We start from the raw sequence: 23495 nt of genomic DNA on the forward strand, positions 1-23495 counted from the left end.
CGCATTTGCTTTGTGGGTTATTCCTGGTTGTAATCCTAATTCATTTGCCTTCTGGAATGTCATGTTCCAAATCCTCTAATATATTCCTTTTATATGGAAGTTACTAAATCTTGTGTGATCTTAACAGTGGCTCCACTATATTTGAATTATTCCTTTCTGGCTGCTTGAAGTATTTCCTCTTTGATCTTGAAGCTCTCTAATTTGTCTATAATATTCATGGGAGTTTTCATTTTGGGATCTCTTTCAAGAGGTGATTGGTGGCTTATTTCTATTTTACCCTTTGAATCTAAGATACCAGGACAATTTTGCCTCATAATTTCCTGAAATGTGATATCTGGGCTCTTTATTTGATTGTGACTTTCAAGTAGTTTGGTAATTCTTAAATTATTTCTCCTCAATTTATCATCCAGGCCAATTGCTTTTCTGATGAGATATTTCACATTTTCTTCTGTGTTTTCATATTTTTGACTTTTTATTGTTTCTTCATGTCCCATGGAGTCATTAGTTTTTACTTGCCCAGTTCTAATTTTGAAAGCATTATTTTCTTCAATAAACTTTTTGTACATTTGTTTTCATTTAGCCAATTCTGTTTTGTTTTTTTTTTCCTTAGGGAATTTTTTTCTTCAGTTAAGTTTTCCAGCTCCTTTTCCATTTGGCCCATTTTGCTTTTTAAGAAGTTAATTTCTTCAGTGAATTTTTATATCTCTTTTACCATTAGGCCAATTCTGTCCTTTAAGGTATTATTTTCTTTAGTATTTTCTCTGCATCCCATACCAAGCTGTTAATTCTCCTTTCATATTTTCTTGCATTACTCTCACTTCTTTTCCTAATTTTCCTTCAACTACTCCTATCTCTTTAACTATTCCTGGAATTTTTATTGGGCTTGGGTCCAAGTAGCATTTTTCTTTGAGGCTTTGTTTGGATCTGTTTTCACATCATTGTCTTCTGAGTGCATGTCATGGTGTTCCCTGACACCATGGCAGGTTTTTATAATCAATTTTTTTTTGCTATTTGCTCATTTTCCAGCCAAATCTTGACTTTGAATTTCACATTAAAGTTGGGCACTCTTCACTTGGAAGTGAGGAGGTATTGTCCCAAGCTCTTTTCAAAGCTAGTTCTAGGGGCCTGCAAGTTTTAGGTGTTGTCAAGATAGTGTGATCCTGGGAGAGGTATGGTTCCTGCTTTCCTGGTATGTACTCTGATCTTTACCTAGGAAGCGTCCCTGGTCCCTTGTAACCATACACTACTGCATTATTGTTTCCTTAGAACTGAGACCGAGGTCCTTGCATCCTTATGATGAACCCCCAGCATTCCTTTCTGCCCTGGAACTGTAACCCACAACTGTGTATGGGCAATATAGTTGGCAGTCAGTGTCAGCTGTAATCAGTGCCAGCAAAGAGTCCCCTAGAGTCTCCTTCTGATCAATTGTCCAGCCCCCTTCCTGTCTCTGGGATGAGCATTTCCAAAGCTGCTTCTGCTATTGCTGCTTTCTCTTGTATGAATTTGCCTCAAATGCCAATGTTTCCAGTTTCAATTTTGGCTATGTGTCTAGTGCCTTTGGGCAGGAGAGAATCACTTCTTTCTTTTCCCTCTCAAGTCCTTCCTAAAATAGAACTCTCTATGATTAGTCAACATTAATAAACCTGTGGCTTGGAAAGGAGCATTATCCTACATATAGGCATTTCAGTGTATCGATCAATAAGCATTTATTAAGCACCTACTATGTGCCAGCTACTATACTTTTTAGAAAATTTAATTAATTTATTTGCTTTCAGTTTTCACCCATCACTTCTGTAAGTCTTCAATTTTCTCTCTCTCTCTCTCCCCCTTCCCTCCTTATGAAGGCATGTAATCTTATGTGGGTTCTACACTTACATTCTTATTAAACACATTTTCACATTGATCATGTGGCATATAAGAACTAAAATGAATGGGAGAAACCATGAGAAAACAAAACAAAACACAAGAGAAAAGAGTTTGCTTCATTCTGTATTAGGATTGCATAGTTCTTTCTCCGGGTGTGGATGTCATTTTGCCTCAGGAGTCCTTTGGGAATTTTTTAGGTCCTTGCATTGCTGTGAATGGCTTAGTCTATCAGAAACAATCCTCGCACTCTGTGGCTGTTACTGTGTATACAGTTCTCCTGATTCTGCTCATTTCATTCAGCATCCGTTCATCTAAGTTCTTTCCAGGTTTCTCTGAAGTCTGATTGTTCTCATTTCTTATAGTGCAATAGTATTCCATTACATTCACATCCTACAACTTGTTCAGCCATTCCCTAATTGATAGGCCTTCCCTCAATTTCCAGCTCTTGTGCCAGTTACTATATTGATAGCTGAAGATACAAAGAAAGATAAAGATAACCCCTGTTCTCAAGACATTCATAATGCTCTGTCCTTTCCCAGAAGTGCCATGCTTACCATTCTAACCATGTTTCCATTGATAGGAGCTAAGATAGGCTTCTTCTCTGGAAAGTTACCCAAACTGCCAGAGTTTGTAGACTATTCTTTCCAAGAAAGGATGTATGTTTGTCTGGCTGCTGACGAGCAGAATTTGGAAAGGCATAAGTATTCAGAACTCTTTTTCTCTACCTCACCCAAAGGCATATGCCATTACATGCAATCTTCCTGACTTTCAAATACTCATTGTTTTTGTGGTTTAGTTTCCCATGGCACAGTACATAGAGTGCTATACTAAGAGCCAAAAAACCTTGGCTTCAAATTCTACTGATGACTAGTATATGGATTATATGCCCATGAGGAAGTCACTTACCCACTCTCTATCATCTGTAAAATGATGACAAAATCATTATGGGAGGAGTTTTTCATTATCAAAGACCCTTTTGATGGTCTATGGAACACTTCTCAAAGTAATGGTTTTGAATGGATTATAAAGGAAATTAACTATGTTGAAATATAGCCATCAAAATATAAAAACAAAACAAAAAACAGACCCCAGGTTTAGAACTGCTCCCACAGCACTATAGGCATATCTTTTAAAGAACTAAAAAAAAAATTCTTGTACCAAATTTCCTGGTACTTTTCAATGGTTCAACATGAGAAACTCATGATTTTTATCAGTGGAAATGACAATAAAGAAAAGGAATTACCATCTGTTTTGCTGCTGTGCCCTAAGGACCACGGGACCTTTCTATCCAGCTTGCAACTGGAATTTTTCCATATTAGTTGTCTCTTCTATGAAAATGTGAGCTTCTTAACAGAAAAGATTGCTTTACTTTTTAAAAACTTTTTATCCCCAGAGAACTTAGTACAGTGCTTTGCATATAGTAAGTACTTAATAAATGTTCCATTCATATATTCTTTCATTCAAAAACCTCTAAAATGTTCTTCACAGGTTTGTTGGGAAATGTTAAATGAGATAATATAATAAAAGATTTTGCAAACTCTTAAGTGAATGTCAACTATGATTTGTTAATACGCTAAGAATAATACCCAGAAATAAGGATCAAAACATCAGAGGACATCCTTGTGATGTTATAAGGAGAAGATTACTCTAGTAATATTCTTAGAAAGGGAATCTACTTGAGAGACAAGATTCTTTCCATCAGGCTCGACTACTTGCTAGTATTATCAGTTATTATTTTAACATAGCTGATCCACCCTTTATGTTCATTTTTAAAAAAAAGAAAATCCAAATATCTAGGTGTCTATTTTGAAGGAATGTCATCATTTTCTGTGATGTTTATTTTTTTAATCTAACATTCCTTACTCCATGAACTGACATTTGAAAAATACTGTGAGGAATTCTTACGTTTTTCAGTATTTCAAGTGTAGGGGGAAAAGTTCCAGTTGACGCTTATAAATGATCCAAAATGGTTCATCCATCTCTAATCTCCTTGGCTAAATGTAACCAAGGCAACTGAAACAACACCATATGGCATGTATCCAGTTCAAAATACAGCTTTTAAGTAAAGATAATGCACAAATATTGATAGAAGGAAAACTGATAAGCTGAAGAGAAATGTATTCTTAAATTAAATTAAGGAAGGAACAGGGTTGCCTGTATTTTCTCAATTTGAATAAGAAATCCCATTAAAGTCTTGATGTCAGGGCTATTGATTTCCTGCATTTTATTCCACAATCTATGGCTACTCTTTAAGTGTAAACTATCAAATTAGGTCTTTACGGAATAGGTTTTTAAAGCAAAACTATGTAAAAACAACAATAAAAATGCCATGGAGCTGGTAATATCTAAAAAAGAAAGCAACTTAACTTGAAGAGGCTTAACTTGAAGAGACAACCAACTGTTCCTTTTCCTTTGCCCACCTGCTACCAAGCTAGTACATGCCTAATCTAACTCAAGTTGTTGGCAACACCACTTGGGAGTGCTTTCTCACACTAAGAAGTGCCAACGTTGGCAAGGACACATGTGTCATAAGCCTATATTTCCCTTTATAAATTGGAACCACTATGACAAATGCATCCGCATCATTTCTGGGAGAGAAATTGAAACAGGGAAAAGCCAGTATTTTCACCACAACATAAAAGTGTAATCGCAATAAACGGGAATGATTTGCAGTCAGAATCCTTTCATTTTGTGACATCCTTCCTACAGTGTATAGCAGCCCAATTATGTCTCTACTGATATTAATTTAAGACTTACTCCCTGCCTTGAAGCTGATAGGTGCCCAGGGTCCCCTTGGAGGGCAATAGAAGCTCGGTGTGCTTGGATTTGCTTCACAGAGTGTGAAGTAAAATACAAAAAGAGGACTGTTGGGAATATTCACTTGCAAAATATCCACATGCCAAGAGTAAGAGACAAGGATGAAAAACACAAATTATTTGTTGTCATCTTTACTCTAAGAAAGACTTTGAACGGCTGTGATAATAACAATCAGTCCATACCTATGGTTTAGACGAACATAATACCTCCACTTCACTTTGCTGTGGATGTTATAGCATCTGTGAAATTAATTGGTCTCTGTCAAATTCATAATGGTCAGGTGTCCCTTGGATAAAATCTTTAACACAAGGTATCTCCTATTAAATTAGTACCCCTACTAAAAGTCTGATGAGAGAAAAGGAGAAAGAGCAGAGACTTGGTCTATAAAACAAATTGATTGAAACAAGAGGTGGATAGTGGATGAGGGTATTGGGGGAGGGAGAATGAGTCACTCATATCCTTATTTGTCTTTGTAGCACAACAACAAAAAAAAAAAGAATCATAGTTTTAGGACTTGAGCACAATTTTATAAAAAAGTAAAAACAAACTCATCCAAACTCATGAGTTTTTATGTCTAAACATTTTTTAAATGACCAGCTTATACTGTTTCCCCAATCAAGCATCTGTTTTCTTTGACAGTGTATTGCCAAAGTCAGGAAAAGATTGATTGTTTCTGAGTGGTAGTAATTCCTTCCTGTGCACTGGACATATTTTGAACGGGAATATGTGGGTGATCAGGTTCTCTCAATTTTAATTTTTTTTTTCTTTCACACCAATGTGTCTGGTCTATTTCATCTAAAGAAAATAAAAACTGAGACAACATTGTATATGAAGGGCAGACACTGAGAAGACAACTGCCCTCTGAAGAAAAATTAGATGAAAAGAGAAGAGATTCCAGACTGAAGTTCAGTACAAGGAATAACCTTCATCATTTTTACATTTGTGCTAAGGTTTGACTTCTGCAATTGCTAGACATAGAGTATTCAAGCACAAAAATGCTCTCTGTGTTCAAGATAAATGAAATAAAATTAATCTGCTACTTTCACAGCCAAGAATGGTCTTTCTTTGCTTTTTCTCTTTTTTAATAAAAACAGAACTCCACTAAAATCCCATGGAAGGAGAGACAATAAAATTCAGTCTCACTGGGATCCATTGTCAAGAGAATGATAGTATTTGTATGTGTGTGTGTGTGTGTGTGCATGTGTGTGTGCAAGTATGTGTGTGTGCATGTGTGTGTGTGATGCTAACATAAGTGGTGGCATAGTGTAGTAAAGGCAGAATTAGCCTTGAAGTAAGAAAACATGAGTTCAGCTCTTGCCTCTTGAGAGACCCTGGTCAAGCAAACTATACTTACTATCTAAGTGCTTCAGGCAATTTTCTAAGACAGTAAGTTGAATAACTTATTATTATGAGAATAAAACATTAGTTCCCTGAGAGTTCTCTGTTCCTAATGAAACCACACACTCTACAGATATATAAAGATGCACATATACATACATTTACATATATACTTATACACACACACATACATATATATACATACATACATATATGTGTATACATACATCTATGAGCCTATTAAGAGGTAGCCTTTAAAGAAGAAAATTCCAGAAAGAAAAGTTGTATCAGAATTTCACATGGAAAAAGTCAGAAGTAGATGAGATAGCTATGTGCAGAGAACTTCTACTATTTCAAGTTTCTGAAATTTATTCCTCTATCAGGGTGAACCCATTGCTCAGAAAAGACTAAAATGTCAGTGTTAGATTCCTAGTCTCAAACCATGAAATTTACTCTAGGGTTCCTCCAGTTTCTCTCATAAGATCATAGTTCTAAACCTGGAAGCTCATCTAGTCTATTTCATTTTATAAATGATGAAACAAAGGTCTAGCAGGATTCCAGGACTTGCCCATTTCACAGAAACAAAAAAGCAACGTCATATCATGAATTCAGTCCTTCTGAGACCAAATTCAGTGATCTTTTCATATTACCATGATTTTATCTTCACTATATCCTAGTGCTGGACCTATGTTAAAACAGGTATTTCCTTCCTTAACCAAAATAAATACAGCTAAGTATTATCTGACACAGATGGAGAGTACAGTGATCTATTTAATCTATCTAGTATGCACACCATCCTTGAATAACCAATTTTCAAAAAAAAAAGTCAAATTTTAATATACTGCAAATGATCTATATTGAACATGAATTAAGATTCAGAGAGCATTTCAGATTCTTGCCTTATCTTGGCATCACTGTTATGAGCATCAGTTATCACTGTGTTACTTAAATATGCAGAAGTAGCAGCCAGTAGATTTTCCATTTGATAGTATGTTGGAAATCAGGTTTTACTGTAATGATTTCAGATAGGCAAATGATTAAAGCTAGATTTTCCTATTTGTGAACTTCTTGGACATGCTAGATATATTGATTACAATTTATTTACAAGTTTAAATGCTCTTGTATCTGCATTTTGCACATATGGTACAGTTTCATTTGAAATATCTTAAGCTATTAACCATAAGCATTAGACAGTTCATGAAAGAAATGGAGAAAACTGAATTATGTTAGGTCCTGAAAACACAAAGTCAAAATCTTTTGGATAGACCATGTTTATTCAAATCAGGCAGACCTAATCAGGCCTATAGTCAGAAAAAGGCCTGTAATGTAGAGATGGGTATGTATATAAGAATTGCTATAAGGGTAAAATGATTGAACAACAATAGACAATGACAAGTGTGAGTAAGGAATCAATGATAACACTGAATTTATGAACATGAGTTACTAGGAATATGGTGATAACCTGTGCAGTAACACTTGGTCTTCAGACCACTATTGTGGTCTGTGTAATCAAATACAAATTTCACAATAGTGATTGTGTAATTCAGAAGCAGCTAGGTGGTACAGTGGATGGAACTCTGGGCCTGAAGTCAGGAAAAATCATCTTCCTGAATTTAAATCTGGCCTCAGACACTGACTAGCTGTGTGACCCTGGGAAAGTCACTTAACCTTGTTTGCCTCAGTTTCCTCATCTGTAAAATGACCTGGAAAAGGAAATGGCAAACCACTCCAGTATTTTTGACAAGAAAACCCAAAATGGGGTCACTAAGAGCTAGACACAACTGGTGTGACTCGAGAAAAACAACAAAGACCTTGTAATTTTCTTTATGTAAGAGTCTTATTCCACTCACCTACTCAAAAAATTTTCAATGGCTTCTTCTTTCTCTAGGATAAATACAAACTTTTTTAAGGGAGGCAGCATGGTATGGTGGAAAGAATATGGGTTTGGAGTAAGAGGACTTGGGTACAAATATTTAATCTTTCACTGCTTACTTGGGCAAACATGGCCTAGTCAGTTACTATCTTTGAAGCTTAGGATCATTCTCCAAAAAAGAATCCACTTGGACTAGATGATGCCTAAGTTCCCTTTCAGTTCTAAATCCATGAAAATATCCTGGCATTCAAGGCCATCCAAAATATGACTCTAAACTATCTTTCCTGGTTTTATATCATGGTATTTCCCATCCTGCACTATAGATTCCAATCCATTAAACTTCTTAGCATTTCCTGCCCCTTTTTGATGTCCATTATTTCCATTCCTTTGCTGATAATGTTCCTCAAAACTAACTTCACTTTCCTTCCTCCTCACAAAATTACAGAATCAAAGATTTTTAGCACTGGAAGAGACCTCAATGGTCACCTCATCTAACCCATTCCTGAATTATAACCCCCACTACAACACACCCAACAAGTGGTCATCCATTCCTCTGATGCATGTCTCTGAGGAGAATCTCACCAGCTTCCAAGGCAGCCCATTTCAATTTTAGATTGTTCCTACTCCAACGAAATTTTTTCCTTACATCAAGACTCTCTACAATATCTATTCCCTGTCCCTAGTTCTGCCCACTTTAGAAAAAGTGTGAAAAACCTAAACTCTTCTACATTAAAACTGTAGTTGAAAACAGTTTTATAGTTGAAAGCAGTCATCAAATCTACTTCCTCCCTAGTCTCTACCCTTAGTCTTTCCTCCTCCAGGCTAAGCACTGTTAGTTCTTTCAAATGGTCCTCATAAGGCAAGAACTTAAGACTCTTCACCATTCTGGTTGCCCTATCTCAGATGCTCCCCACATTATAGTTAATGTACTTCCTAAGTACATTCCGGTGCCCAGAATGTAATATAATACTCCAGATGTGGTCTGAGAAGGGCAGAATGTAGTAAGAATATTATCTCTTTATTCTTAAAAGCTATGTCTCTGAAAGGTACTCATGATCGCAACAGCTGCTAAAACATGTGAGAATTCAGTCCACTAAAATCCTCAAATCTTTTTCAGAAAAATATTTTTATCTACCCAGAACTCTACCACTTTATATTTAAGAATTTCATTTTTGTACCCTTGTAAGACTTAATAGTTATTCCTATCAAATTACATCTCATTTGATTCAGCCCAACATCTTTTCTCTATCACCAGCACATTTATGGCCCACAGAAATTTTGTTTTATCTGCAAGTATAGAAGATGCTAATTATATAATTCAAGTCTTGATTTTTTTAAAAAAAAAAAAAGTTTTGGAGTTGGTCTTTCTTCTCACTTTCTTCTTTACCACATCACTGAGCCATGTAGGGACGTGGGCCGTCCACTACAAAAAGAGCCTTGCAAACACTGAGCTAGCTCTGGCAATGTGTGCATCAATCTCATTGTCAATGTGGACATCCTTGGAAAGTGTACTACCAAGATTCTGGCAGTTCTTTCTCTGGATGTGGATAGCATTTTCCATCATGACTTCTTTGGAACTGTCTTGGATCATTGTATTGCTGAGAAGAGCCAAGTCGTTCATGGTTGCTCATCACATAATGCTGCTGATACTATCTACAATATTTTCCTGGTTTTGCTCTCTTCGCTTTGCATCAGTTCAGAACAAAATGGCTACTCTTAACGAAAAACTGATTGTTCCAGTTGCAGAAGAGGAGGCAGCAGCCCCAAACAATAAGATTACTGTTGTGGGCGTTGGCCAAGTTGGTATGGCCTGTGCTATCAGCATACTTGCAAAGAGTCTTGCTGATGAACTTGCCCTTGTTGATGTTTTGGAAGACAAACTCAAAGGAGAAATGATGGATCTACAGCATGGGAGCTTGTTTCTTCAAACTCCTAAAATTGTGGCTGATAAAGATTACTCTGTCACTGCTGGTTCCAAGATTGTTGTAGTCACCGCCGGAGTCCGCCAGCAAGAGGGAGAGAGTCGCCTCAATCTGGTACAAAGGAATGTGAATGTCTTCAAGTTTATTATCCCCCCGATTGTAAAGTATAGCCCAGACTGTATCATAATTGTGGTTTCCAACCCAGTAGATATCCTTACATATGTCACCTGGAAACTGAGTGGCCTGCCAAAGCACCAGGTGATTGGGAGTGGATGCAATCTGGATTCTGCTAGATTCCGCTATCTCATGTCTGAAAAACTTGGCATCCATCCAAGCAGCTGCCATGGCTGGATCCTTGGAGAGCATGGGGACTCAAGTGTGGCTGTATGGAGTGGAGTGAATGTGGCAGGCGTTTCCCTCCAAGACTTGAATCCAGAAATGGGAACTGACAATGACAGTGAAAACTGGAAGGAGGTTCATAAGCTGGTGATTGAAAGTGCCTACGAGGTGATCAAACTCAAAGGATACACTAACTGGGCTATTGGACTAAGTGTTGCTGATCTAATTGAGACCATGTTAAAAAATCTCTCCAAGATTCATCCTGTATCCACTATGGTGAAGGGGATGTATGGCATCGAGAATGAAGTCTTCCTTAGCCTTCCAGGCATTCTGAATGCCCGAGGACTGACCAGCGTTATCAACCAGAAGCTGAAAGATGATAATGTAGCTCAACTCAAGAAGAGTGCAGATACCTTGTGGGACATCCAAAAAGACCTGAAAGACCTGTAATATTCTGTAGAAACTCAACATGATATGAATCGCTGTGCCTACTTAGTAATTAGCCATCTTGATGGATAGAACTTTTCTGTTGAATTCAACTCTGGCCACAGCATCAAAGTACATGATTAAAAGGCTTGTTATATGAACCTATGAACCAATAAATATACTACTGAAGTGTGAAAAAAAAAGTTTAACAGGACAGGACAAAGAGATCTCTAGGATATTTTATTAAAGACCTTACTAATTGATATCAAATAATTAATAAGTATTTGTTTAGTCTGCCCATTCAGTCAGTTGCAAATCATTCTTTCTCTACTATGATCTAGACCACAGCCGAAAAGGGTCAAGGTCTCCCATTGTATGCTGGGCCATCTCCAGTTGTCCTGATGAATATCTGGCCACTGGACTCAGATGACTCTGAAGGAGAAAATGAGACTGGTGACCCTGCATAGCCCTCCCTCACTGAAATCGAAGTCAACTGCAAGTCACATCATCATTTCTCTGCAGGTCATGGTCCTCTTCAAAAGTGAAGGACAAACACAAGCTGTGAGTCAGCCAAGGTGCCTGAATAGGGACCCAGCCAGTTGGGTAACTCAGCTTGGCACCACTGCCTCTGCCTATCCTCTGCAAAGGAAGGTAAATTTTAATCACTGAAAGGTTCTAGTTAACTCAGAGTTTACCGGCTATATCTCCTTCTCAAAGACCAAGCCTTAAACCCATTTCACTCTGGAGCTCATGGATAGGACAAAAATAGGCCACTGCCTAGCACCATTTAATGGCTATTTTTTGGACCCTCTCATCTCAGAGGAAATGTAAATAGTAACGATTTCTCTTTTGGCCAACAACCCTCAGAGTCTTCCCTTCCCAGTTTGTTATTATCATTATTTATTCTTCTTCTTCTTATTATTATTAAAGGGGCCATCACTTCTTAAAGAGGCCTATTCACTGATTGGGATTACCTCACTCCAAGTGAGAACCTGAAAAGACCTTAGCCTAAAAAGGGCCAGGGTCTTCCACTGCATCCTGGGCCATCTCCCACCCTTCTGATGACTATATGACCACAGGACCCAGATGCCTTTGCAGGAGGAAGTAAGGCTGGTGACCTTGCACAGCCGTCCCTCACTCAAATCAAAGTCAATGGCAAGTCAACTGCAAAGTCAACTGTCATCATCTCCCTGATGTCATGGTCCTCTTTAAGAATGAAGGACAAACATAACAAAACTTGTCTTTTCCAGAAAGAGCATGAGAATGCCTCCTCAACCCCCATCATCAATTTACTCTGTTAAAATCTTTGCCTTCCATCAAAGTCTAACTTAATTTCCACCTCTTCTTCCTCCATATCTTTATTTCCCTACATGGAAGTAATCAGTCATTCTTTAAGATCGCAGAGTATTTTTTGCAAAATCATTTCTTTGCACTTATTGGTTAATTAGCAATATAGATATGTATTGTATACATGTGTGCATATATATTTTAACGCAAAATATGTACTAATACATTTTATGATATATCATGTGATGTAATATCATGATATTTCATGTAATACTATATTCTATATAATTACATATATATCTTATCTCCTCTCACAGATTATAAGCACTTAGAAGTAAAGGCCATATTTTATTTAATACTTTTTATATTTATTAACTAGTCCAAGTACCTTGTATATAGCTGTTCTTTAACAAATTTATCATTGAATTATATTTAAACAGCTCTAATGGTTAGAAAACATTTCTATATTAAACCAAAGTTTCTCCCTTTCCAATTTTGTACCCAAGAATTCTAGGCCATCCTTCAGAGGCCATAGAAAATAAATCTAATCATTTTTCCATATGATAATTCTAAATACTTGAACAAAGTTGCCATATTGCATACCAATAATTCTCTTTTCCAAGCTATATACACCCATATCTTTCTACTGTTCTTCAAAGAACATGGTTTCTAGACCCATCACCAGTCTGTGTACCCTTCTTTGAATTGGTGCCCATTGGCCTTTCTTAATAATATTTTGGCAGAACTGAAGACAATATTAAAAATACAGCTGCATATTCTTAAGTGGAGAAATGAACTCCACTGGCATCAAAGCCCACACATGGAATCATTAGGTGTACTGACACTGATGAGATTAAGGAGAATAAGCTATTACAAAAGAAGGGCCTATTCATCTTCCTTTCTAAGGCATCAGACACAATTCCTTAACATCTAAATATGTTTTAATTTTGATGGCTTCATTTAGCTTATCACAACACAAAATTAACTGGCTATTTGCATTAGTAGTAACCTTCTTTCCAAATGTGGGTATATGGGGTCTTAATTGTTCTTCTGCATTTGGAAGTAGCCAAATTAATCATCTATTGAAAACACATCAAATAAATGGGCCCATTTCTATAGCATGAAAGTATACATCTTAGTGTATCCATCATCAAATTTGTTCTTTCAGTGAAAACAGGGGGAATTAGGGAGCGGGACAGGATTGGGGGAACCAAATGTGTCACAATATTCTGACAAATCAACTACAAAATTTCTAAGCAAATGTTTTTTGAAAATGATTAGGCTTCCATATGGCTATTTTAATCTTTGATGTTTGCCATTACAGTAACAGAATAAAGAAAATAGGCCTGTGCTAGTCTTATCTACCATGTGTGTTTTCTGAGGAAGCCATTATGTTTACCAGGATGTCTTCAAAAAGAATGACATGACAAGATGGCCTACTCTAGTCCAGTAATAGTTAAGCACAGAAAAGAGGCCTCCATCCCTATATGTGTTCACAAGTTGAGTTAAAAAAAGAGTCTGGCCTTTATCTAGTCATAAATGCTGATGGGGTCTCTTTAATCGTGAAGTCTCTACTTCCACAGCCATTTCAAAACAAGCAGACCTCACTCTTTAGATGAGTATTGTGTATAACAAACAATTACTTGAAGTATATTGGAAACTGTATTAGCTCTGGAGTCTAAGTCTGTATGTTTGAATCCCAACTTTGCCACGTATTATTTATGTGACCTTGAGTGAATGCAAAACCTCCATAAACATTAGTTTTGTCATTTGTAAAATGAAGGAGTTGGACTCAATGACTTCTGAAGTCCTTTCCAATTGTAAAATAAAAAAATACATCATTAATTAAGCATATTTTCCAGAGGTAGTTCACATTTAATGGCTTATGTGAAATAAACAGAATATAGGCAGTCTTGATTAGTGAATGAGTAGTATTCCGAAAGATCACACATAATTCAACCCCTTAAAACTGGGAATATATTGTCCTTACAAAAACAACTTTCTGATTGGTGATTAAGTTTTAAGGCTGGCCAACAAAACCTGTTGAACCCACAAAGTACTTTCATATTATAACTTATTGTTTCATTATAACTTATTGTCATCATTTATAATGTTTTTTTGGGGGAAAAAAGCATTCCTTCTTCCAACTAGGAATGTCAGGAACACACCACCCCAACTTGATGATATTCAGAGTACATAGATCCCCATTGTGATACAGAAATTCTTAAGCACTAGTAACTATTGATTAGGCATGATCTTGGTGCCTCAGTTTTCTTATCTGTAAAATATGGAGCTTATACTCTACATTCCTGTACAATTCTAAGTCTATGATAATATAAGTAAAATAACACCACTGTCTCACCTAATGATGGCCAAATTAAGAGAAGTGAAAGTTAGTTCTTCCAAAAAGGAGGGGAAAAGGGCATCAGACCAATAAATGATCATGAAATCCACATGGAAAATACAATAAATACATTTTGCCATTGCTGTTCTGCATAAAGAGTCAGCCAAAAGTCTGTAGGCTGCAGAGATGAGCAGAGAGCTGGAAGAGGAAGAGGGGAGAAGAAAAAAATGTCAAAATTTCTTTCCTTGAAGAGCTGGCCATTGCCTTCAGTGGGACAAAGGAAAGGAGAAAAAAGTTGAGGGGGAGTTGGAAGGTGAAAACTTTGAGATTTATGGATAGACTAAATGCAATAAGCGAAAGAAAAAGTTTTCTTGACCTTTTAAATTGAAGTCTAATGGTAACATTCCCTTTGATTGGAAATTGGATGTAAAGAAGGTAATACATTAGCAAATGGGGAGCTCACTCTGGGTCCTTGACTCTCAAAGTACTAACTCTCCCCCTTTTCTGAATCCTAATCATCTTCCAGGATCCAGTTGAAGTCCCACTTTCTCCAAGAAGCCTTCTACTCCGTGGCACAATAGAGTGTTTGACATGGAATCAGGATGATCTGAATCCAAATTCAGTCTCAAAAATTTACTAGCTTTGTGACTCTGGGCAAGCCACTTAACCTCTATTTACCTCTCTTTCTTCATATGTAAAATGGAGGTTGTAGTAACACTTACCTACTAGGGTTGTTTTAAGGATACAATGAGATATTTCTGTAAGTACTTTGCAACCATTATAGTGCTGTATAAATGTTAGTCATTGTAATACACATTGTTCCCTTTCCCTATGCACTGCCATAGTCTTTATCATACGGCCATAGAATTAAAACTGGAAAGGACCTTAGAAGTCAATGTGGTTGATCCCATCATTATCCAGATAAGAAAACTGAGGTCAAAGAGGTTGAAAAACTTACTGAGGGTGATGTGGCTGGTAAGTCTTTGAGGCAGGATTGATCTCAGGTCTTCCTGAATTCAAGGTGCTATCCTCTACATCAGACTCTCTCTCCTTTTGGATTTCTTAGTCAATAAACATTTATTATGCACCTACCATGCTCCAAACACTGCACTAGGCCTATAACTAATCATAAGATAGCTTGCACTATCACTTCACTGTTTAACACTGTTCTCTGGAAGAGACTGTAAGGTTGATGAGTGTGCAACTCTACCTCACTTAAATCCAGTACATGAACAAGCCAAGATATCATGTCATTGGTCCTCTTTGAAATAAAGGATGAACAACTATGTGCAAGTTATCTAGCCAAATGCTGAATCATAAAGTGGATTATTGTGTCAACCACTCCGACATTATTCCTGTTGAAAATCTAAAATAGAGATTTTACTAGAATTCCAGAAATTATATATCCATATATATTAAAAAGAATAATCAGCTTAGCAAAAACAAATCAATCCATCAAAAAAGTATTTAATACCTAATATGTGCCATGCACTCATAAAATTCCCCCTTTATTTATTAGACAGGATAAATGTTATGAAATGAGCACTGTTGATAACAGCAACAGACAGACTTTGTGGCAAATGTTATAGAGTTTATTTTGGATGGGGTAGATAAGCATATTGTAAACTTTTCAATATGTAAAAGCATCACATGGTGGAGCATTCAAATTTGTTTAGCTGTCATTCCTGTATGGTAACTTGTAATAATGTATGAAACTCCAAAGAGAGAATAGATGAATACTTACATGGAGGACCTACTGATTTCCCCCTGAAATATAAAACCAAGGTCATGAGCACTTACAGTCATTAAATATTCCAAAACTGCATTGTCAAGAGAAGGTGCTTTAAGTCTTCTTGGCTCAATTCTATTCCATGAAATAGATTTCGATCTTTCTAAAATAACAACCCATTTCAAATTACAGTGTGAATCAATTAGAAGGGGTCATCCAACTTGATTAGAACTCTAACCCACAAATCAGGGAGCTTTTCCAGATGTTAAATGAGCTCTCTTTTTCCCATTCATGGCACCTGAGTCAGGGAGAGTCAGGAGAAACTGAGCTAGACCCCCTTAATTGTGAACAGAGGCTTTATTAACCCATGTAGTATCTCAGACACACTTCTGTCAGTGTCAGCCTTTGGCGATATCCTAAAACTGGGACCTCCTTCTGTAGATATACTTCCAAATATGACATCTACCACAGTGTTATCCACATGCTAAGTGCTACGGTGCATGTAAACAAGAACATTAATAATATATTCATACCTACAATGTTCTTATTTTTCCAGTTATTCCAAATCAACTTATGGAATTATAGAAAAGAGTTGAGATTACAATACAAAATGAGTTTAGAAGGACAAATGCCAAAGCTAAGGAAGCATAATATTTTCATTTTCTTTTTTTGCTTGTTTTGTTTCATTTTCACAAAACAAATGGTGTTTTCAGGCAACTGCATGCTTGATAAGAAAGCGTAACATTGGCCTATTGTAGATAGTATATGAACCTGAATCACCTAAGGAAGCTTTTCTTTCATTGCTAAAAAGAAAACAAAACAAGAAATGCCCTTACATTTGCCAATAGACATTGCAAAATGTGACCTGGACCAGATTCATGAATGTTCTTGAAATGATCGATTTAGTATGGAATGAAGAAAACAGAGAGTAGGAAAGATGATCACCATACCTTTGCAGGCTGGGATAAGAACCCAAATGAAAATAATGCTATTTCTCTAACCCAGATGCTGCTGCTGCTGCTGGCAAGACCCAAAAGAAGGGATCTTCTTTGAAATCTTTGAGCTAAAGCCAAACCAACATCCGGCCACATCCTGAAAAACACATTTTTCACCCCAAATCCTTCAACATGAATCTTGACACATAGAAGCCACAGGTGGGGCCCCACTTTAGATTGCTACAGGAATGTTCTCTAAGGAAACAACTTCTCCCCCTCATCTACAGCCCATTTCAAAGTTCCATCACTTTTCTGCTTATCTAATTTGGTCCCCTCACCCACAGAAAATGGGTTCTTTCCCACTGTAGGAAAGAACAAAAAAGGATCTCAGATTTTTGCCATTCCTAAAATATCAGATATCATTCAGGACTAGTTCCTTATCTGAAAGTCAATGAAGGTGCTGGCCTTGAGGTCTACTCTGAAAACAAGATCAAAACCATGTCAATGAAAGCTCAGGATCAATAGATCAGTGAGGAAATGAGTGTTTTCTGAGCACTAAGATCTATTTTCTAAGCACTAGACTGCAAAGCCATTGTGATTTAAAGCACTAAAGCCTTGAAATGGGGTACATTTTGTTTATCTCCAAGTATTCACCCATTTAAGTTGGCAACTGAGTGGTCCTTAGGGTACAACAGCAAAGCAGTTTTTCTTTAATGCCTTTTTTCTTTAATATCATTTACACTGATAAAATGATATCAGTTTCTGACGTTGAAGTATCTGACACTGTGAAGGACTTTCTCAGCAAGAACTTTCTTTTCTGGTTCTCTGTAGCCTTGACTACAAGCACCTGAAGGAGGAGTTTCATGGTAATATCTCCATAGGTATTGCTTCTCAAGATGATGCGTGTGTGCACTGGACTAGGAACCTTGCTCTTCATAGGGCTCTTAGATTCAGAGTCCTGGGCTGTCTCCATCAGGGCCTGAGGGCAGATATGAGTCAGGGTAGTGGTGGTGGTTTGACTTGGCCAGCATCTACTCCTCCTGTCTCTCCCCAGGATGACTTGCTGCTCCATCTGATTGACTCAACTTGAAGTATTGATTAATCTCTCCCAGGTTCCTCTTATTTAGCCATCTGTAGTCCCATATCCAGTATGAGAAAACTACTAATGAATAAAGTTAAATGAATTTCTCTCCAAAGTATAGCTGGAGAAAGCCACATACAAATGGAACTATCCCTTTTGAAATTATATTTCCTCTACCAGGACCTAAGCAGTTCTATTCAGAAAAATTACTTTCCCGATTGTTCATACACCATTCTCCTACACGCATCTCACATTCTAGTTAAACTGACCTACTTCCTGTTTTACTCAACTTATCCACTTATTACCTCCTTCTCATCAATGGTCAACTTATTTGTTGCTTCATACCCAAGACCTTTCCAAATTGTCCCTACCCTCCCACACCTCCTCATTTATGAGTGCCCTCTACCTACAAAAATTATTTTGTTTTCATTTTGTATTGATTTTATATCAATTTAGCTATGTATCCATGATTTCCTCCTAGAATTCGCATTTCTTAATTCTACCTCAATGACAGGAACTATTCAAATTCTTGAGTTTTCTTTTTGTTCTTATATTATGCCCAATAAATCAACAAACATTTTTTAAGTTCCTACTATGAGGCAGGCATTGAGAATGCCTTTGTATTCTTAGAGGAATACAAAAAAGAAACACTACTTAGAATAGTTCCTTGAACAGAAGAGGTGCTTAAATAATTGTTGAATGCTGTTGAATGAATGAAATCAACGACCAGATGACCCAGTGTAATAGAGTATGTGTCCAATAAACCAGAAATTACAGTTGTTCTCATTAGTCCTGCCATCACTTTGTATAACCACTTGCTTACAGTACATTTCCTAATTCATTACCCCTTCCAATGAGCTCTTCTCTTTCATTACCATTTAGATTGTGGTAAAAGTGCTGTTATCTGGAGAAAAGCTAATAGATGTATCCTCCATAGGATATTAGCATTTTGGAGCAAGAAGAAAGTTTACAGATCATCTAATCCAAGGTTATTAACCCATGGTCTCTGAACTTGGGGCTTCTTTTTGTATATTTTGATTTTCAATATAATTGGCTTCATTTGTAATCCTGTGCATTTTATGTTGTGCATTTAAAATGTTATTCTGAAAAAGGGTCCATAGACTAAGGAGGCCTATGATACAATAAATGTTAGGAACCCTTACTCTAATCCAACTCTTTCATTTTACAAAAGTAAAGTACAGAAGATTTAAGTGACTAAGATCACATTTTCACTTAATGGCAGAATTGGGGCTGGAAAGTAATTCTCTTGACTCTCGATCCATAATGCTTCTCACTATATTGCTTTTTCCACTCTAATATACAACCCCTAGATCTCTCTTTTATAGCTGCTAAGCTGCTAAAAAAAAATCCTCAGGCTTTAGAGGTTTGGCAGAGGTGAACATCACTGATTGGATATTATTCTACAACCTCCTGGCCTGGCATGCCTTCAATTCAAGACAACCACAAAATAAACAAATATCTTTAAGTTTTTGTTAACAATTGCCAGAGAGGCAATTGAATTAATTCTAGCCCTGGAACTTAGGGTTGGTGAAGAAAATTGTGAAACAACCAGAACGAGATTCAAAGTTGTAGAAAGAGGTGGATAGTTGAGTTTTTCTCTACCATACAGGGGCAGCATAGGTGCCATTTTTTGAAATTTAAAGTCTAAGATGATCATATTATCTTGGAATATTCAGATGTATTTAGTGCTCCATAGGTTAAAAAGTCCCTTTAACCATAAAATATCTATTATTCATTAATTCATCTATTTTCTCAGTTGAGAGAGGGAAAGAGTTAAACAGGAAAGGAAGATTTTCTAACTAAGTTATCCAGTCCTGGGTCAATTTTGATTTTCATTTTGGGGAGTGATTTTTTAATCACCAAAAGGAAAATGAAACACCCCCAAAATCTCTCAAATTATCATCTGAATTAAATTTATTCTTTTCACATAATTATTTGTATCACATATCAGATATGTAGTATAAAGACATTCAGTGGTTCTATTTCCTCAGGATCCCCTTGCGTGTAAAAAGGAGAAAGTGTTTTGTTTCAAATTCTCTATTATTTTGACAAATCCTTGAGTAAAAGTTGCATCATCTATAATACAGGACTAGAAATGTTGAGTTGTAACCATGGCTTTATATTTGGGAACAATACGCTTAACCATTTAACTTCAGCTATAAAGAAAAGATAGCATCCCCCTCAAAAAAAAGTGACATAAGAATTGGAAAACAAAAACCTAGGAATGATGACACAGAAAAGATTAATAGATTATTCCCTTCTAGCCATCCCTATATCTCAAGAATGAGCACAAACCTACATGTCTAAACACACACACACACACACACACACACACACACACACACCCTCACACCATTTCAAAAATTCATTTTGAGGAACAGGTGAAGCTACTCAAAAGACGAGGCATAAGTGCCAAGCTGTCAGGGTTCCAACTTCTTATCCTTTTCTATGAAGGTTGGGCAGGAGGAATTACATACTTTAGTTAAAACGGAGAGAGATATATGCAGTGTAACAGTAAACTAGCTTTCCAAGTATCCATCTATCTGATGCCCTTCTAGCTTTCCATGAATCTCTTGGGTCTATCTCTACCCTTGTGGAAGGATGCCAGTTCCCCTATTATGCGTAATATACATTTGGTAGGGAATATACTGGAATATACCTACTTCGCTCATTTCCTGTTTACCACCTGACTGCAAAAGATTGGTAAGCTTCCTGTTTTGCAGAAATGGTATATTTAGCATCGATAGTTATATCAAAGTATTTTTCCTCTCTTTCTTTCAGCCTCCCTCTCTTTTATGGTAAAATTCCATTTGAAAGATAAGCATCAACCTCAAACAAAATGGCATCCAAAATGTTGTGTAGTCTGAGTCAACAGATCAAAATCAGCTACATATTTTAAACCCCACCCAAATTAGCAGTGCAAAATAACAACAACCAATGTTTCTGGCCTTGTAGGATGGCAATACCAGATGTCCCGGAGCTGAAGGTCATTGTATAAAGAGGAAGTTCAAAGATAAGATAAGCATATTTATCATGGAAAATTGGATATTGACCAATAAAGAAATCATTTCATCTATTTCAACTTAAAGAAAATATCCAAGTGTTTGGAGAAGCAGGGAGGAGGAGTTTTGACTCATGCAAACAACCTTTGAAAGGTGCTATGTTTACACTATTTTTACTCTTAGCGGTATTCTTAGATGCAGTTCAAAATCACTACCTGAATAACAGATTGGATCCCATAGAAGAATAATGTGCCAAGTGGAAGTCCAAAATGCCACATAGTCTGGGAGTTTGAAGGACAGAATTGAAGAGTACAGAGTCTGTGACTCTTCTGCTCAGTGACTCTGTAGTTATATCATGGCAAGATCAGAAAGAATTAAATATGAATATGATATGAATGTCATGAACCTAAAATCTCATTTAAAATGAAAAAGCCTTTTCTCTTTCCTTAAAATATCTCCTCTTTCTCCCAGAAAATAAAATCCTTCCATAAACTCCCATTATTTCAATTTTAAAATGAATTTTCTCAAGTATCAATAAAATTAGCACTTTGCCAAGACACTAAAATAACTGTTTTCTTTTATCAGCGAAGTCTTCCCAATTTTTCTCTAAATCTAAAGTTTCTAGTGCATAGAAACTATGTCTTTTTATTTTATTTTGCCCAGAGTAGCTAGGTTGGTCCCACTTGTACAAAAGAAAAAAAAAAAACCAGAGGAAATATTTGATGATAACTATGCTTTAAAAATGTTTGTTGAATGAATGAGTGAATGCATGAATAAACAAATGAATCAATGACTGCCATTATAATTTTTTTTTTTTTTAGCCTGAGCAGCTGTTTCCTTATTAAGTCATTCTGGTATTTTGGGAAATTTCCAGGTATTGCGCCATAAGAAAGGGACTAGTGGAATATAACAGACCATTCAACACTGCCCAAATTCTTCCATACTTCAGCTGGTAATAAAAGTACTTCCCAATTAGATGGCTAATCCACATTCATAGATCCTGAATGAAATTTTACAAGCTTTCATATACAAGTATAATGCAAAAGAAGAAACTCTAGTCACATAAAGGAAAATGTTTCGCTTTTGCCAACCATACTGCTATAGGGAAACCCAAAGATGTTTCTAACTCATCTTAAATAAAATCCATATTCACCATTGTGGTCTTCAAAAGGCATAGTCTATAATATGATTCCAACCTGTGTTTCAGGCTCATTCACACTGCTCCTCTATACAATTGAGCTGAGTCTATTTCAAATTTATGGCACAGAATCAAAGTAATCTTTTTATTCCTCTCATTATTTTGTCTACCCCATTATCCACTATGACTTTTCTTCTCTACACAAGCCTTCCACAGATCTGTCCCATCTCTTGTAACCAAGGCTCTCATGTCAACCATACTAAGAAAAAGAGGCCATTTGCCTTAAGTGCCATCTTTTGATGTTATGACCTTTTTTTTTCACCATGGCTAACCCCTCTACATATATCCTTGATCCCATCTCCATATGTCTTCTACTACAGATTATTCCCTCTCCTTCTTATCCTCAATTTACCCTTATCAGTTTCTTCCCTGACACCTACAAATATGCTCAACTTCCTCCCTCCCCCTCCTAAAAACAAAATAAAACCAAAAAAACCTACAAGACTCTATGATCTCCTCAAGCCACCATCTCATATACCTCCATACTTTCTCAACTGAAAGTCTATCTAAAGCAGAGCTGTCTACCTTGGCTTCCTCTTCCTCTGCTCTCACTCACTTCTCAACCCTTTTCTATCTGATTTCTCATTTCACCACTCAGTTGAAAGTGCTCTACCCAAAGTTCCTAATGATAGCTTAATTACCAAATCTAATTGTCTTTTCTCAAGAATCTACCCACCTTACATCTCTACAGCATTTGTCCATTTTTCACTTTTCATTATTCTCTCCTCTCTGAGTATTTGTAACAATGCTTTCTTTCAGTTCTACTACCTGTCCACTCTTCATTTCCTTTTGCTGATTCCTCATCCATAGAACACCCAAACCGTGACTACACCCCAGGCTCTGACATGAACTCTCTCTCTCTCACTTAGTAATCTTGTCAGTTTCCATGGGTTAGAGATGATACCTTGATGTAGACATCCAAACCCACTCTCTCCTGAGTTCTAAGAATGCATCCTAATTGCCTATTGGACATTTCAAACTGGATGTTACATAAGTATCTCAAACTCTATTTGTCCAAAACAGAACTCTATGTCTTTTCCCTAAATGTCATTCTTCTTTTGAATTTCCCTGCTTATCATTATCCTTATAGTTTCTCAGGTTTTCAACCTTGTTGTAATCCTTGACTCCTCATTATCCCTCCTCCCACATGTAAAATCAGAGGCTGCATCTTGCCCCTTCTTATTCTGAAAGCAGATCATATAGTCCTTGGCCTGAACATTTCCTGCCTTTCCAGACTTCTTACATTTTACTTTCCATCCAACGCTTTATATTCTAGCAATAGTAGCCTATTTGCAGTGAGTGGTTTATCTGCAGTTC

General features: G+C 36.7%; 1 pseudogene; it reads left to right on the forward strand.

Moving 5' to 3' along the window:
• Nucleotides 1-9441: 9441 nt before the first annotated feature.
• On the forward strand, nt 9442-10620 carry LOC140531168 (L-lactate dehydrogenase B chain pseudogene; annotated as a pseudogene).
• Nucleotides 10621-23495: the final 12875 nt, after the last annotated feature.

Source organism: Notamacropus eugenii, chromosome 3, assembly GCF_028372415.1.
Source record: "Notamacropus eugenii isolate mMacEug1 chromosome 3, mMacEug1.pri_v2, whole genome shotgun sequence".
NCBI lineage: Eukaryota > Metazoa > Chordata > Mammalia > Diprotodontia > Macropodidae > Notamacropus > Notamacropus eugenii.